General features: G+C 32.4%; 1 protein-coding gene across 2 annotated transcripts in view; it reads left to right on the top strand.

Moving 5' to 3' along the window:
• Positions 1–883: 883 nt before the first annotated feature.
• The window catches only part of LOC114334081 (protein FAM214A), a 232,822-nt gene continuing 219,408 nt past the window's right edge, over positions 884–14,297 (top strand). The window contains exon 1 of one of the 2 annotated variants that reach the window (XM_028284099.2): positions 884–1,078. The gene's annotated coding sequence lies outside the window, so the exon portion shown is untranslated. Of the gene's footprint in view, positions 1,079–1,509; positions 1,529–14,297 lie in introns of those variants that run through there. The other variant, XM_050649958.1, reaches the window with a different exon arrangement.

Genomic DNA, 14,297 nt, shown 5'->3' with positions numbered 1-14,297 from the left:
TAGTATGGGGTAGGGTGGCGATTCAAGGCTTAATAACTCGGTTAAAAGTTATTATTATGAAAGTCAGAAAGTGACTAAATTAAAGTTTAAAGTCCCCATCCCCCCTTCAAGATCCTGAAGAAATTTTTGTCATCATTTTATTACTGGTGTAGAAGTTGGACACTAAAAGTATCGACTGTGTGACTATAAACAGAATTGAAACATTGGAAATGTGGATTCATAGACTGATGTTGAAGATACCTTGGAAGCAAGAAAAACTAATGAGGAAGTACTAAGGAGGATCAACAAAGTTAGAAAACTGCTAAAAACTGTTAAACACCGGAGAATGATTTATCTGGGACATATAGTGAGGGAAAATCGATTATATAGAATACTACAACTGATCCTTAAAAACAAAATAGAAGACCGTAGGAAGAAAACAAGTTTCTTTCTTAAAACATTCGTGAATAGACTCACATATCAAATGCAGGACAATTCGACAATTATTGCAGAAGATCGAGAAGTCTTCGCAATGGTGATCGCCAACGTCGATAATTCCGATATGGCACGTGAAGAAGGAGATGAGATAATTTCATTAATAACAAGAATTAATTAGATTAGAAACAGATTTGAACTCGGATGGAGTTGACAGCAAAATTAATATACAGCTACTTATGAGGTATGTGTAATGTTGGTTGCCTATAAAAGTAGTTATAAACTAACATTTTAAGGAATTTCGCACAAAATACTGCTGTAGTCAGTGGTGTCCCCTTATTGGAATAATAAATCATCTTAAATACCGGAATCAATTTCCTTAGTCTTGCGCTGTGGAAAAAACGTTTGAAACATATCGCGCAAACCGTCCGTCCCCTCTCTACATTCAAGCAACTCGCACTTGACAAAAACAGCTGACTAGTTTTGAGTAAACCTGCGACCTGTCAACTAGTGTAATAATAACAAAGTGACAATTCTTTTGCCCAGTGCATAAAACTTTCCACAAATCTTCATAATGTGTAATCAAATCATAAAAAACTCTTGTAGAAGTGTTGTTATATAGCATCAGAGGTTTTTGCTGAGGAATTTGGCGATAAGATAAAAGGTAAATACACTCTTTCTAATGGATTAAAATTGATGATAAATGGGTGCCATTTTGTCTACAAATTATATAAATAAATAGCACGATAATCCGAGCTGTCTTTGTTTTATTTATATACATATCCATTCATGAAGATCTGTTGAACAATACTGTGGTTCTGTTTCTTTGTTTGGTTGCTTCTGTTTTTTATAATTATAACGCATATTGTGCTTCTTTTTACGCAATGTTCTTGAACATTAAATCATCTTTTAAGTGTTTAATAAACGATTAATTATTTGATAATCACTAACTGTAGCCAAAATTATTTTTAAACTAAAAGTCTAGGCATTAGACGTAGCAGCTAGATTAATTTTACGATGAAGTGGAATAAGTAGGAATGTTTTCTATGATTGCCTACATGTGTTTAGTAAAATTATGCAAGACAGATTGCTAACCAAGGACGAACGTTTTAAGGTAAAGGCAAAAATACTTGAATTATAAAAACTTAGTTGTCAGTTGTTGAAGTCAAAAAATAAACTTTAACATTTAACATGTAGGAAGAGATTGGACTTCGCATATATTATTAGTAGAAAAACATTTTTATTTATTTATTTGCGAGTTTGTAAGCTCTGTACGTCATGTAGGTCTAGGACTATACAGTCCCTGGCCATATTATTATGACCACCTATGAATTTTTATAAAAATCAACTATTCCAACTAAGTATATTTTGTTTAAAAATTATTTGTAAATTTAATATTTTTATGTAATGTTAATGTTATCCATTAACTGTAATATATTTAATAATAAACAGCAATAAAATATTTGAAAATATTACATATTTATATATTTTTTAATATTTTGTTGAGTTCCTGACCTTAATCGCATAGAAAATATTTCGGATCTTTTAAAATCAGTAATTTCCAGTGAAAAGGTCACAGACAAAATTGTTTTGATTAAAGAACTAATATATCATTGGAACCAAAATAACAAATTGAAGCAAAGTGAATTTAACTGCTTTCAAAATATGACTAGCGGTAACCAAAGTTAAAGGGGGCCCAACAAAATATTAAGAGGATCGGTACGTTTTTTCGGCTGCAATGCTATTCAAATAGGGATTCATTTTTTTCAAATCCTGAGAAAACTAATAAGTATTTTTTAAAAATTTAAACGCAGAATGAAAGATTACGTTATTGGCGAGGGCCGAAAGTCCCTAAGAACTTCTAGAATGTTTATTTTAATAAGTTACAGGGGTGAAAAACTAAGAGAAAATTTAGTGTTATTTTTAATTTCAAATATCTCATTCAAAATAAACTTTTTATATATTCTAAGGGACTTTCGGCCCTCGGTAATAATTTAGTCTTTCATTCTGCGTTTAGATTTTTCAAAAATATTTATTGGTTTTTTCAGGATTCGAAAAAAATGAACACAATGTCCGTGGTAATTTTTCCAAATCTATCTTTGTCATACAACGCACTTAGTCGAATAGAATATTGTCAGTCAGACACTGACAATCAGTGACAATTTTAAATAATTATTTGACATGAATCGGGAATATTAGTGTATTTGATAAATAATTGATTTAAGAGGTGAACTTTATAAAAAGTTATTTATTGTGTATTATTTATGGAAGGTAGAAGCAGAGAATACATCAAGATATATTCTGTGATCCAAGTATTTTGTGGTTAAAGATGTTCAAAATTGTAAGCGTTCCATAGTAACAATATATTATTAAAAAATCACTTCAACACTTTTCCTCTTTTCTCGATTGAGTATTAGTTTTTGTTGTAGGTACATATAAATTATTACAATCACTGAATACATAGCTAGTGAAAAAATTATCACATTTATTAACTGAATTAATAATTTGAAATTATACAAAAAATAACAGTTATCCAAGAACATTCAAATAAAGCCATCTCTTTAAGCTAGTTATGACATTGTCAAGAAGAATGACATTCTAGTAATATGTACATATCCATACCAGTGTGAATTTTACTAAACGTAATTTGCCATGTAAAGACAGAAAAGGTAGGGATAGCCGTAAAATATTTGCGAATTATGTACCCATAGCCTTAAAAAAATATATAAATATGGCACATTTTCAAATGTTTTATTGCTATATATAACATATTTAATAATAAACAGCAATAAAACATTTGAACATATTACACATGTATATTTTTTTAATATTTTGTTGAGCCCCCTTTAACTTGATTACCGCTAGTAGAGATAGTGCAAACACTCCTGACCACAGCGCAGTAGACGAAATTTGGTTTAGTCCCCACTTCCATGCAAAACGCACTGTATCTACAATAGAACCTTTCTGTCTTTCCGTGAATTTTGACATTTTGACTCCGCCTTCGCGCAGCTCCATGGTCAGGAGTGTTTGCACTATCTCTACCCGTCTTGGCATACTTTGAATCCAGTTAATTTTACTTTTCCTCAATTTGTCATTGTGGTTCCAATGATTTATTAGTTTATTAATCAAAACAAGTTTGTTGGTGACCTTTTCACTGGAAATTTCTCAGTTTAAAAGCTTCCAAATATTTTTTATGGAATTTATTTATTTATTTATTTATTATTCATTTACGGACCGAAGTCCATTAGTACATGATACAATTAAAATTTTTTACAATTAAAATGTCACACAAATTAGAAAAATAAGATCTAGTAGATACAAAATTGGTAAATACATAACAAACAATAATAAAGAATAAACTTACTTGCTCTCATTCAACAATTGAGAGCTAGAACATTTTGAAATTGACAAATACAACTTATCCTAGAACAAAGACAATAACAGTAGTTGACAAATCAGTCTTGAAATTAGAACATTAAGTTAAGTATAAATATAATTGTGTGGAAAACGCAGTAAAGTCGTTCACAAAGAAATCAATTTGCGGAGATAATGTGTTTGCTAATTTAAGAGTTTTAGAGAGATAGGAACTTGAACTATAATTTGTGCGGTTAATGACCTCGTGGAAGGTGGTCACAGAACGGGTGGTTCTTGAAGGTACATGTAGACCAATTTTATTTAAAAGTGGGATACAGAATTTATGACCATGAATTAAGTTATATAAGAAGCAAAGATCTTTATGTTGACGACGACTCTGTAATGAGTCAAGTCGAATAATTTGCAGTAAAGACTCATAACTTTGACCAGTGAGATGCATCTTATAAGCATAATAACGTAAGAATTTACGCTGAACTTGTTCGATTTTATTAATATGACAGTTATATTGAGGTGACCAAACACATGATGCATAATCTAAATGTGGTCTAACCAAAGAACAATAAAGAAATTTTAAAGAACGACCAGTCGTAAAGTCATAGCTGCATCTTTTAACAAAGCCAAGCATCTTTAATGACTTAGAAACCATGCTATTAATGTGTAGGTTGAAATTTAAGTTAGTATCAAGAATAACACCCAGATCTATAACTGAGTCAACTAATTGTAACCTAGTGTCCCGTATAAAGTAAGAATTATTCTCAAAGTGTCTTAGTCGAGTAAAAGTTATAGCATGGCATTTGTTTGCATTTAAGTCCATACCATTAAGTGAGCACCATTCCACAAGACCATTAAGATCTGATTGCAAATTGTAGTGATCCAAATCAGAGGTAATTATGTGAAATAATTTAAGGTCATCAGCAAATAGAAGAAATTGAGCAAAATTGAAGCTTTTATTTATGTCATTTATAAATAAATTAAAAAGGATAGGTCCTAAGTGGGAGCCTTGAGGTACACCCGATGTAACTATAATTTCATTAGAGAAATAATTCTTAATACGAACTATCTGCCTTCTATCTAATAGATAATTTCGAATCCAACTAAGCAGAGGATCAGAGAAACCCAACTGTTCGATCTTATGTAACAATAACGTATGGTTGACTCTATCGAATGCCTTGGAAAAATCTGTATAAATCGCATCTACCTGTTGTTTACTTTCCAATGCTTCATTTAAGAAGGAGGTATAATTTAACAAGTTCATTTCAGTTGATCTCCCCATAACAAAACCATACTGTTGTTCAATGATTACATTTTGTATAGTAGGCTTAATTTTGTCACATATTAAACTCTCGAATAGTTTAGGTATAGTATTAAGGATACTAATAGGTCTGTAGCTCTGTACCCCGCTTCTATCTCCATTCTTGAATATCGGTGATATAAAACTAACTTTCCAAACGGGAGGGAATTCACTCGTTTGTAATGATTTTTGAAAAATAAAGAATAAGGGACGAGCAAGATTAAAACTACAGTATTTCAGTAACTTGGGTGGGATTCCATCAGGCCCTGGACCCTTATGTATGTTTAGCTGGGATAATTTGGTATATACCTCTGAAATAGATAAGTCACAACCAGTAATGTTGAAACTAGTGTTAGCCCTTGCACTATTTGGAATAGGACATTCGTCCTCACTATATACTGCAGCAAAGTACTGAGCAAACATCTTGGCTATGGTAGGACCATCGGAACTGGTTTGGCCATTATGGTTTAAAGTGTTCGGAATGCTATTATTGTTCCTTTTAGAATTTACGAACCTCCAGAAGCTTTTAATGTTACTAGGAAGTGTATGTTCAACGTTTGCTACAAACTGATTGTATGCTTGACCTGATAAGGACTTGCATATCGACCTCAATCTAGAAAATTCATTATAGTCTTGAGGTAACCTGGTCACTTTAAATTTCTTATGAGCTTTCTTTTTAGCAATGATGCAGTTTCTTAACTCTCGGGTATACCATTTAGGAAAATTGCCGGTATAAAACTTTTTCATTGGTACATAAACATCGATAGCGCCATATAAGACATCATAAAGTATATTGACCATATCATCTAAACTTTTGTCTCTGAAAATTTCATCCCAGTATATTGTGTCTAAGTAATCAGAAATACCTTGAAAATTGCTGATTTAAAGTCGTAGAAAAAGCCTTCAGCTTTCATTTCATCAGTTAAAACATCTCCGCGGTTTAAATTAAAGCATAAAGGAGGGTGGAAACTATCGGGGTCAACTAATCCCTCATCAGCTTCTGCGACAATGCAATTTTCATCATGAACCAAAACTAGATCAAGTAATGAGTTTACATTATTATAGATGTTATTGCGTTGGAAAAGATTTTGATAGGAACATATATGATTCATAATATTTATAGCATCTTCTTCGATTAAAGGAATGTCTGGAGCAGAAATTGCCGTAGAACAAAAATTATCATGAGACCAAGTACAGTGTAGGTTGAAGTCCCCTGCAATACAGAAATGAGAGGTGGGAAATGTATTTGAAAGATTATCGATGCTGTTATTGAAAGAGATATATTTTTCTAAAGCAGACTTAGGAGGAAAATAAAGCGCTCCCACAATAAGCGGACAATTAGTACTGCCAACAGCCACATATATTTGTTCTATACCTGGAAAAGATTCCAGCAGTCTACTAGGGATAGATGAGCGCACTGCAATTAGAACTCCCCCCCCCCCCCCCTCTGCTCGCAGTACTAGTGAGGTGAGAACGGTCCTTTCTATATATTACATAATCAGTAAGATCAAGTTCTGAGTCAAATATTTGGTCATTTAACCAAGTTTCAGTAAATATAATTATATCATAACAAACTCCCTGCGAATTGTTTCTAATAACACGAAGTTTAGTGCGCAATCCACGACAATTTTGATAAAAGATAGAAAAAGGAGACTTATGAAGATGGTTAAAACTTAGTTTTTTGTAACAATTTGAGGTACACCACGAATATACTTAATTATTAAATTTTGTTCGCCCTTGGAAGTCCGGTCTTGTAGTTGCGTCTTCATATTTTTCTCATAAGCTTGCTGTTTTGGAGTTAGATCAGGAGTTATGAATACATGCGAACCTTTTAATGCTGAACGGCCTTTTAATATAGTTTGGACATCATAATTACTGGGTAAGACAACTTTAAGGCTTCTGTTACCAGACTTATTCTTCTTTCCTACTCTAACAGCCTTTTGAATAGGTATGGGCTCATTGGTAATTTTCATAAAAACTGACTTTACTGCTTCCATATCGTTGTTGGATTCAGGCATATTAAAGATCATCAAATTATTTGAGCGTTGTTGACGTTCATAAATTTCTGCAAGAGTATTTTCATCCGACGAACTATTCCCTTTTAAATTGCTTTTTAATATTTCAAGTTCATTTTTTAGTTCCTTGGTTTCCTTATCTTTTTCTTTCCTCAACTGCTTAATATCATTTTTGATGGTATTCACTTCTATGTTTAGTTTGTCAATCTGTTGCAATAAAACAGGTATTTTCTTAAATGCCGATCGACATTCAAGACAAAAATATACTAGAGTCTTTTTCTGGATAACTACAGCTCTCAATTCTGATGCACATAGACCAGTGCAATTATCGGTGGCATGCATTGTTAAATGACAGCTATCGCAAGTAGCGGTTTTGTCTTCATCCTCCAAAGAATTTTTACAAGTTGAACATTTACTGACCATAATTGTTACTGTTTAATTATATTCAACTACTGGCCTATGGAACTTGAATAAATCGAGTTTTTGTCTGCTAATGAGGTTTTACAGTTTTTGTTATATGTTTATAAATTCTGCAGGAAGTAATTACATCAAATTGATGCACAGAAGACACAATTTGGAAAATTCAACAATGGATCTTGTACAGAATTTCATACAGTTTCCTTTGATATAAAAATCAATATTTATTTTAAAGTATTTACCAACAGAAGACAGGATTTTGAGGAGCACTTTTTATAGTATTTTTACTACAAAAACGTTATTACGTAGGTCAAAATTTTTGACGTAAGAGAACTGTCAAAACATTAGAATGTGACTTTTCATTATTGCCGTATTTATAATAAACATAGCAATAATGAAAAGTCACATTCTAATGTTTTGACAGTTCTCTTACGTCAAAAATTTTGACCTACGTAATAACGTTTTTGTAGTAAAAATACTATACACATCAACTCACTTCGACTGTGACAATGACTTTTGTTGACAATGACAATGAATTAATCAGGAATTCAATAAAGTTCTAAAAAAAATATATAAATATCTAATATTTTCAAATATTTTATTGCTGTTTATTATTAAATATATTATAGTTAATGTATAACAGTAACATTACATAACAAAATTAAATTTAAAATAATTTTTAAATAAACCTATACTTTTAGAGAAATAGTTGATTTCTATAAAAATTCATAGGTGGTCATAGTTATGGACCGTGATAGTCGTGACGTCAAAACGTCAAAAAAAGTTTTCCAAACACGTTGTGTCTAGGTACAGGCTAAAATGTACGCAAATAAAAAAGTTAAACTTCATCAAGCTAGTGACTATTTAGTGTGGGCAGTGACTGTATATTTCGATACACGCTATTTTGATATGTTTAGTGTTTGTTTGATAGAAAAATATTTGTTATGACGTTTAATTCTACGTAACTTTTTTATTTGCGTACACGCTAGCGTATACCTAGACACAATGTGTTTGGAAAAATTTTGACGTTTTGACGTCACCACACTATCCCGGTCCATATGGCCAGGGACTGTAGACCAGTCTGTCTGTGGTAAATTTTAAAGGTAAATGAGGGGTAGCTGATGAAAAATTACTAAAGACATACAACAGCTGATTTTGCTTTGTTTTTTTAAACAATCTCAAAAAGTGAAAAGATTTTTTTTAGGTACTTTACGATTCACAATTTTTTCGGCCATTTGTTTATGTATTTTAATTTAGAAGCTCACAAATCAGAGATCTTTTCAAAATCTATAGCTTATAGCTTTTATTTGACATTTTTCTCTAAAATTTATGAGACAGTTTGAAGGCAGAAAATAATTTATAACTTGTCAAAAAAAAAAGAATGTGTGTGTACTTTGTACGCACGTTAAGAAGTTATACTTCTATTATATAATGATTTCAACGAAATTAATATACTTTAAACAGTTTATTTATATTTTATTTAAATTTTAAACTAATTTTAATACTTACTACTTTTCAAAGATTTTTATTAAAACTACCAAAAATTAAAAAAATAAAAGAATAAAACACACACAAACACATTGAAAAATGCCACAAATGATTTCTGCACAATAATTGCCGGAAAATTTTTTAACTAAATACGTATTTTCTGAAAAAAAAATTATATAATAAATATATCTACTTACAATCATAAAATGTATAAAAAAATTGAAGGCACTCGTGGGAGTGCCGACAGAAGTGAAAACTTCTTATAGTATATAGATTACGAGCTCAATGCTTTTTCCCCATCCAAACAGAAGTGCTATACCTATATCATATACGCGATGTGTTTGCCCTATGCTATTTATGTATACATACACATAATTTATATACGTGTACATAATTTATTTCAGCGAAGTGCTGACGGTCGCAAATTCAATAATATTTCCCCATCCAAGAAGTGCACAACGTCCATAAAGAAATTTTAAATTCAAAAATTTATTTCGTCGAAGCGATGACGGTCGCTAATTTAATACTTTTCCCCCATCCAAAAAGTGCACAACGTCCCTAAAGAAATTTTCACTTCAAATATTTATTTGGTCGAAGCGATGACGGTCGCGATGACGGTTGCTAATTTAATACTTTTTCACATCCAAAAAGTGCACAACGTCCCTAAAAAAGTTTTCACTTCAAAAATTTATTTCGTCGAAGCGATGACGGTCGCTAATTTAATATTTTTTTCCCATCCAAAAAGTGCACAACGTCCCTTAAGAAGTTTTCACTTAAAAAACTTATTTCATCGAAGGGATGACGGTCACTAATTTAATACTTTTTCCGTCGAAAAATTGCACAACGTCCCTAAAGAAGTTTCACTTCAAATATTTATTTCATCGAAGCGATGACGGTCGCTAATTGATTACTCTTTCCCAGCCAAAAATTGCACAACGTCCCTAAAGAAGTTTTCACTTCAAAAATTTATTTCGTCGAAGCGATGACGGTCGCTAATTTAATAATTTTTCCCCACCCAAAAAGTGCACAACGTCCCTCAAGAAGTTCTCACATCAAAAATTTATTTTATCGAAGCGATGGCGGTCCAATACTTTTAATACTTTTTAATTTAATAATTTTTTCCATCCAAAAAGAGCACAACGTCCCTAAAAGTTTTCACTTCAAATGTTTATTTCGTCGAAGCGATGACGGTCGCTAATTTATTACTTTTCCCATCCAAAAAGTGCACAACGTCCCTAAAGAAGTTTTGACTTCAAAAATTTATTTCGTCGAAGCGATGACGGTCGCTAATTCAATACTTTTTCCCCATCTAAAAAGTGCACAACGTCCCCAAAAGAAGTTTTCACTTTAAAAATTTATTTCGCCGAAGCGATGACGGTCGCTAATTAAATACTTTTTCCCCATCTAAAAAGTGCACAACGCCCCTAAAGAAATTTTCACTTTAAAAATTTATTTCTTCGAAGCGAAGACGGTCGCCAATTTAATACTTTTTTCCATCCAAAAAGTGCACAACGTCCCTAAAGATGTTTTCACTTCAATACATATACATACGTACAAAATTTATTTCGCCGAAGAGATGACGGTCGCGAAATAAATCGTTTTTCCCCATCCAAAAATAGGTTTTACATTTATTTTAAATTTAAATACTTCTATACAATTTATGTATAGATACACATAATATAGATACGTGCAAAATTTATTTCGCCGAAGAGATGACGGTCGCGATGACGGTCGCGAAATAAATCCTTTTTCCCCATCCTAAAATAGGTTTTACATTTATTTTAAATTTAAATACATACTTCTATACAATTTATATATACATACAAGAATAATATATAGCATAAGCGATGACGGTCGCGAATTCAATGCTTTTCCCCTATCCAAAAATCGCACAACGTCCCTAAAGAAGTTTTCACTTCAAAAAGAAAACAAAAAAATAAAAGTTTCTATTGGGATTCGAACTCGCTTATGTTTGCGCAGTTAGTATTGGAATTCATTCATCTTACACTTCTACCCACAACGACACCTGCATCCTGTGGGAAGATCGACGATTTAAACGGTTTAAACTTTTGACAGTTCTGAATTTAACCAAATTATTTTGATTTTTGTAGAATATTGAAATATTGAACAACAAAACATAGAGTAAGAAAACAATATATTAGGTGAATATTGACAGAAATTTTGATGGTAATCAAATTATGTAAATCAAAGCATTACATGCTGTTTTGATAGGTTTATTTTAAATTTTGCAAATAGGTAGGTACCTATGCAATTTTTATTAGGATACTGAAACATTTACAATTAGGTATTACGTACCTGTCGTTTTTTAAAGTATTTAAAAAGTCACTACAATTATAAACTTGCCTTTTTCTCTGCCATCACAACAATAAAAACTAATATACACAACATTTGTTGATCCATAATCTCCAAGAATTATTGACAGATGATTTTAACACCCAATACGATCCCGTATAACGTTTGAGCGACTAAATATACTGTCATATTATATAACGATAATTGACTAATATACTGTCGGTGTACGCATGCGCCAATGAATGTAAAAATTTACCCTCGTGCCTAAAGAAGTATAACTTATAAGAATAACTTAAAAAAAAACAAAGCAAAATCATCTGTGGCATCTAAAGTGGCGTTTAGACGCTGCGATAAATCACAGCAATTTATTGTGACGATAAATTGCTGCGATTTATTGATTTTTTAAAGCTGTTTAGACGCTGCGATAAATTGTTGCGATTGATTATAAACTGAAACAACTCGATCGTTACAATAAATTGATGCAATCCGATACCAACTACAATCCAATTCCGATAAATCGCTGCGATGTACCGTTTACACACAACGATAAATTGAAGCAACGCCATTGATATCGATAAATGCGAGCAATTTATCGTAACGATCGAGTTGTTTCAATTTATCGTCGTGTGTAAACGGTACATCGCAGCGATTTATCACTGGTTTAGACGCTGCGTTAAATGCGAGCAATTTATTGTAACGATTGAGTTGTTTCAATTTATAATCAATCGCGACAATATTATATCGCAGCGTCTAAACAAGCTTTAAAAAAATCAATAAATCGTAGCAATTTATCGTCACAATAAATTGCCGTAGCAATTTATCGTCACAATAAATTGCTCACATTTATCGCTGCGACTAAACGCTGCTTTAGAACTTTCAAATATCTGTATAAGACTTTTATGTGAAATCAATCATTTTTTCAAAGATGAACTTATACCCTAGTCAAGAAAAAATCTTATATAGAAAACCCAAGGATTTTCACTGTACCAACTAAATTTAAAATACTTATCGAACTACTTTTTTGATTCCTTTTTAAAATTGTTTAAAACAGATCTTCCATTTTCAATAATCTCATGTTTTTCTTAAAAATTATACAAGGAGAATTACTTTTCAAGTAGCTGATCGATTACGCAGCGACACTCATCCATGGTTAACTGCACGCACACTTTTTATAGGTACTGCAACCAAATCCAAATCTGGTAACAGGTAACAGGACTACTGATACACACGCCGCCGCTCCTTCAAAATTTTCAGACACTAGCCGGTCCCGAGCGACAGCGAGGATGTATGTAACCGTTGTAACCACAAATGAAACTGGTAACAAAGTATAATAACGGGTCCATTTCACGCTACGTCTTATTGTACGTTTTGTGTGTCATGCAAAACGTACGACAAAACGTACGTTTTGTCAAATGTATAGATAAATATTAACGTTTTTCAAACAATGTGTTCAATCTTCGCTACAAAACAATCGCGCGACTACTACAAATCGCAAGTGGGGTCCGGTGCTTATGATTTTCCAATCATATCTTCGATCTGACCTTGGATTTCATTTCGATTCATTTCATTTCTTGTTATACACTGCACAAATCGTAAGTTTTGTCGTACATTTTGCATGACACACAAAACGTACAATAAGACGTAGCGTGAAAATGACGCTTTAAAGTGCAAGTGAGTCACATAAACTCGCCAATATTTTCGTGTGTCTACGAGTAGTTGGTTATTTACTGAATTAGGTACTATTAACACATAATATAATAATATATTTCTATTGGTAAAAATATAGGTAAATGGAATTATTTCACATTAGTCATAAAATATTTATTTGCAAGATTTTTAACTGTTACCAATGGTAACAGTACATGGACGCTTCGCTAGTGGCTCCCGTACCATAGTATAGTATATGTCTGTCGATATCTCGAATAACTTGTAGACACGATGAATTGCCAAGGTATAAAAATATTTATCACCAACTTATCCTCAAAAATTCAACAAAAACTACGATTTGTTGTGTGTTTATATGTGAAGGACACCGAGAACTATTAACTATATACAAAAATTCAAAAATAGAACGATTAGAATTGATCAAGTAAATGGAGGTAGTAGGTATGTCGTTCAGCGAGATGTCAGTCCAACCGTCTATTTACGTGTTCTCTTGCGTCAGATTTTTTCTTTGTCCCAAAATGTACACGCATCCAGCACAGAAATAAAAGCTTACACACCGGGAGATATCTTGCAACATACCAGGATTGGTCGATAACTACCTGGTCCAACAAAGAAAATACAAATTTTTTTCAACTTCAATATTTTTAGTGTAGTCTTCCGTTAGCTCAACACGTTATTCATTAGTCATTAGTATTCTTCAGTATAACGTTTAGCCATTTGTTGTCTGTTCTGGCAACAAACTTCACATCTTCAAAGAGCGTTCTAAAATTCATCTTCTTTGGGCTTCTCTTCCTTTATGTTTGTTGTTTCTATTTTGTTCTTTATTCTTTATTCCGCCATTAATCAAGTAAATTTGGCCGAGAACATCGGGCTTTTCTCGGTCTATCAGTCTTTTAATAACCTTCAATTTTCTGAGACCTCATTTTGCTAGCTTGGATTCTAGATTCTAGATCTTTGTGGCATTATCCATCTTTCACGTCTATAGAACTGAGTAAGTATTGTAAGCTGTATTATAAAGTTTTATTATCATCCTAGGTAATTGAAATTGCTCACTTTTTAATGGATGATCGTCAATTGCTATTTTTAGAGTCAACGGAGACAGTAGCAGCAATGGTTACCAAAATAACAAACGAGGAAGTGGCTCCAAGCGCTTCAAAAAATAAAGAAAGGAAAAGCGGTAGGACCAGATGATATTCCTGGGGAAGTATGGAGAGCATTGGGAGAGACAGGAACAAGGGGGCTAGCAGGTTTATTTAATAGAATTATGGAAGTTGGACAAATGCCAGACGAATGGAAAAGCAGTATACTAGTACCTGCCT

Source organism: Diabrotica virgifera, chromosome 4, assembly GCF_917563875.1.
Source record: "Diabrotica virgifera virgifera chromosome 4, PGI_DIABVI_V3a".
NCBI lineage: Eukaryota > Metazoa > Arthropoda > Insecta > Coleoptera > Chrysomelidae > Diabrotica > Diabrotica virgifera.
This window is presented reverse-complemented; position numbering and strand designations above follow the sequence as displayed.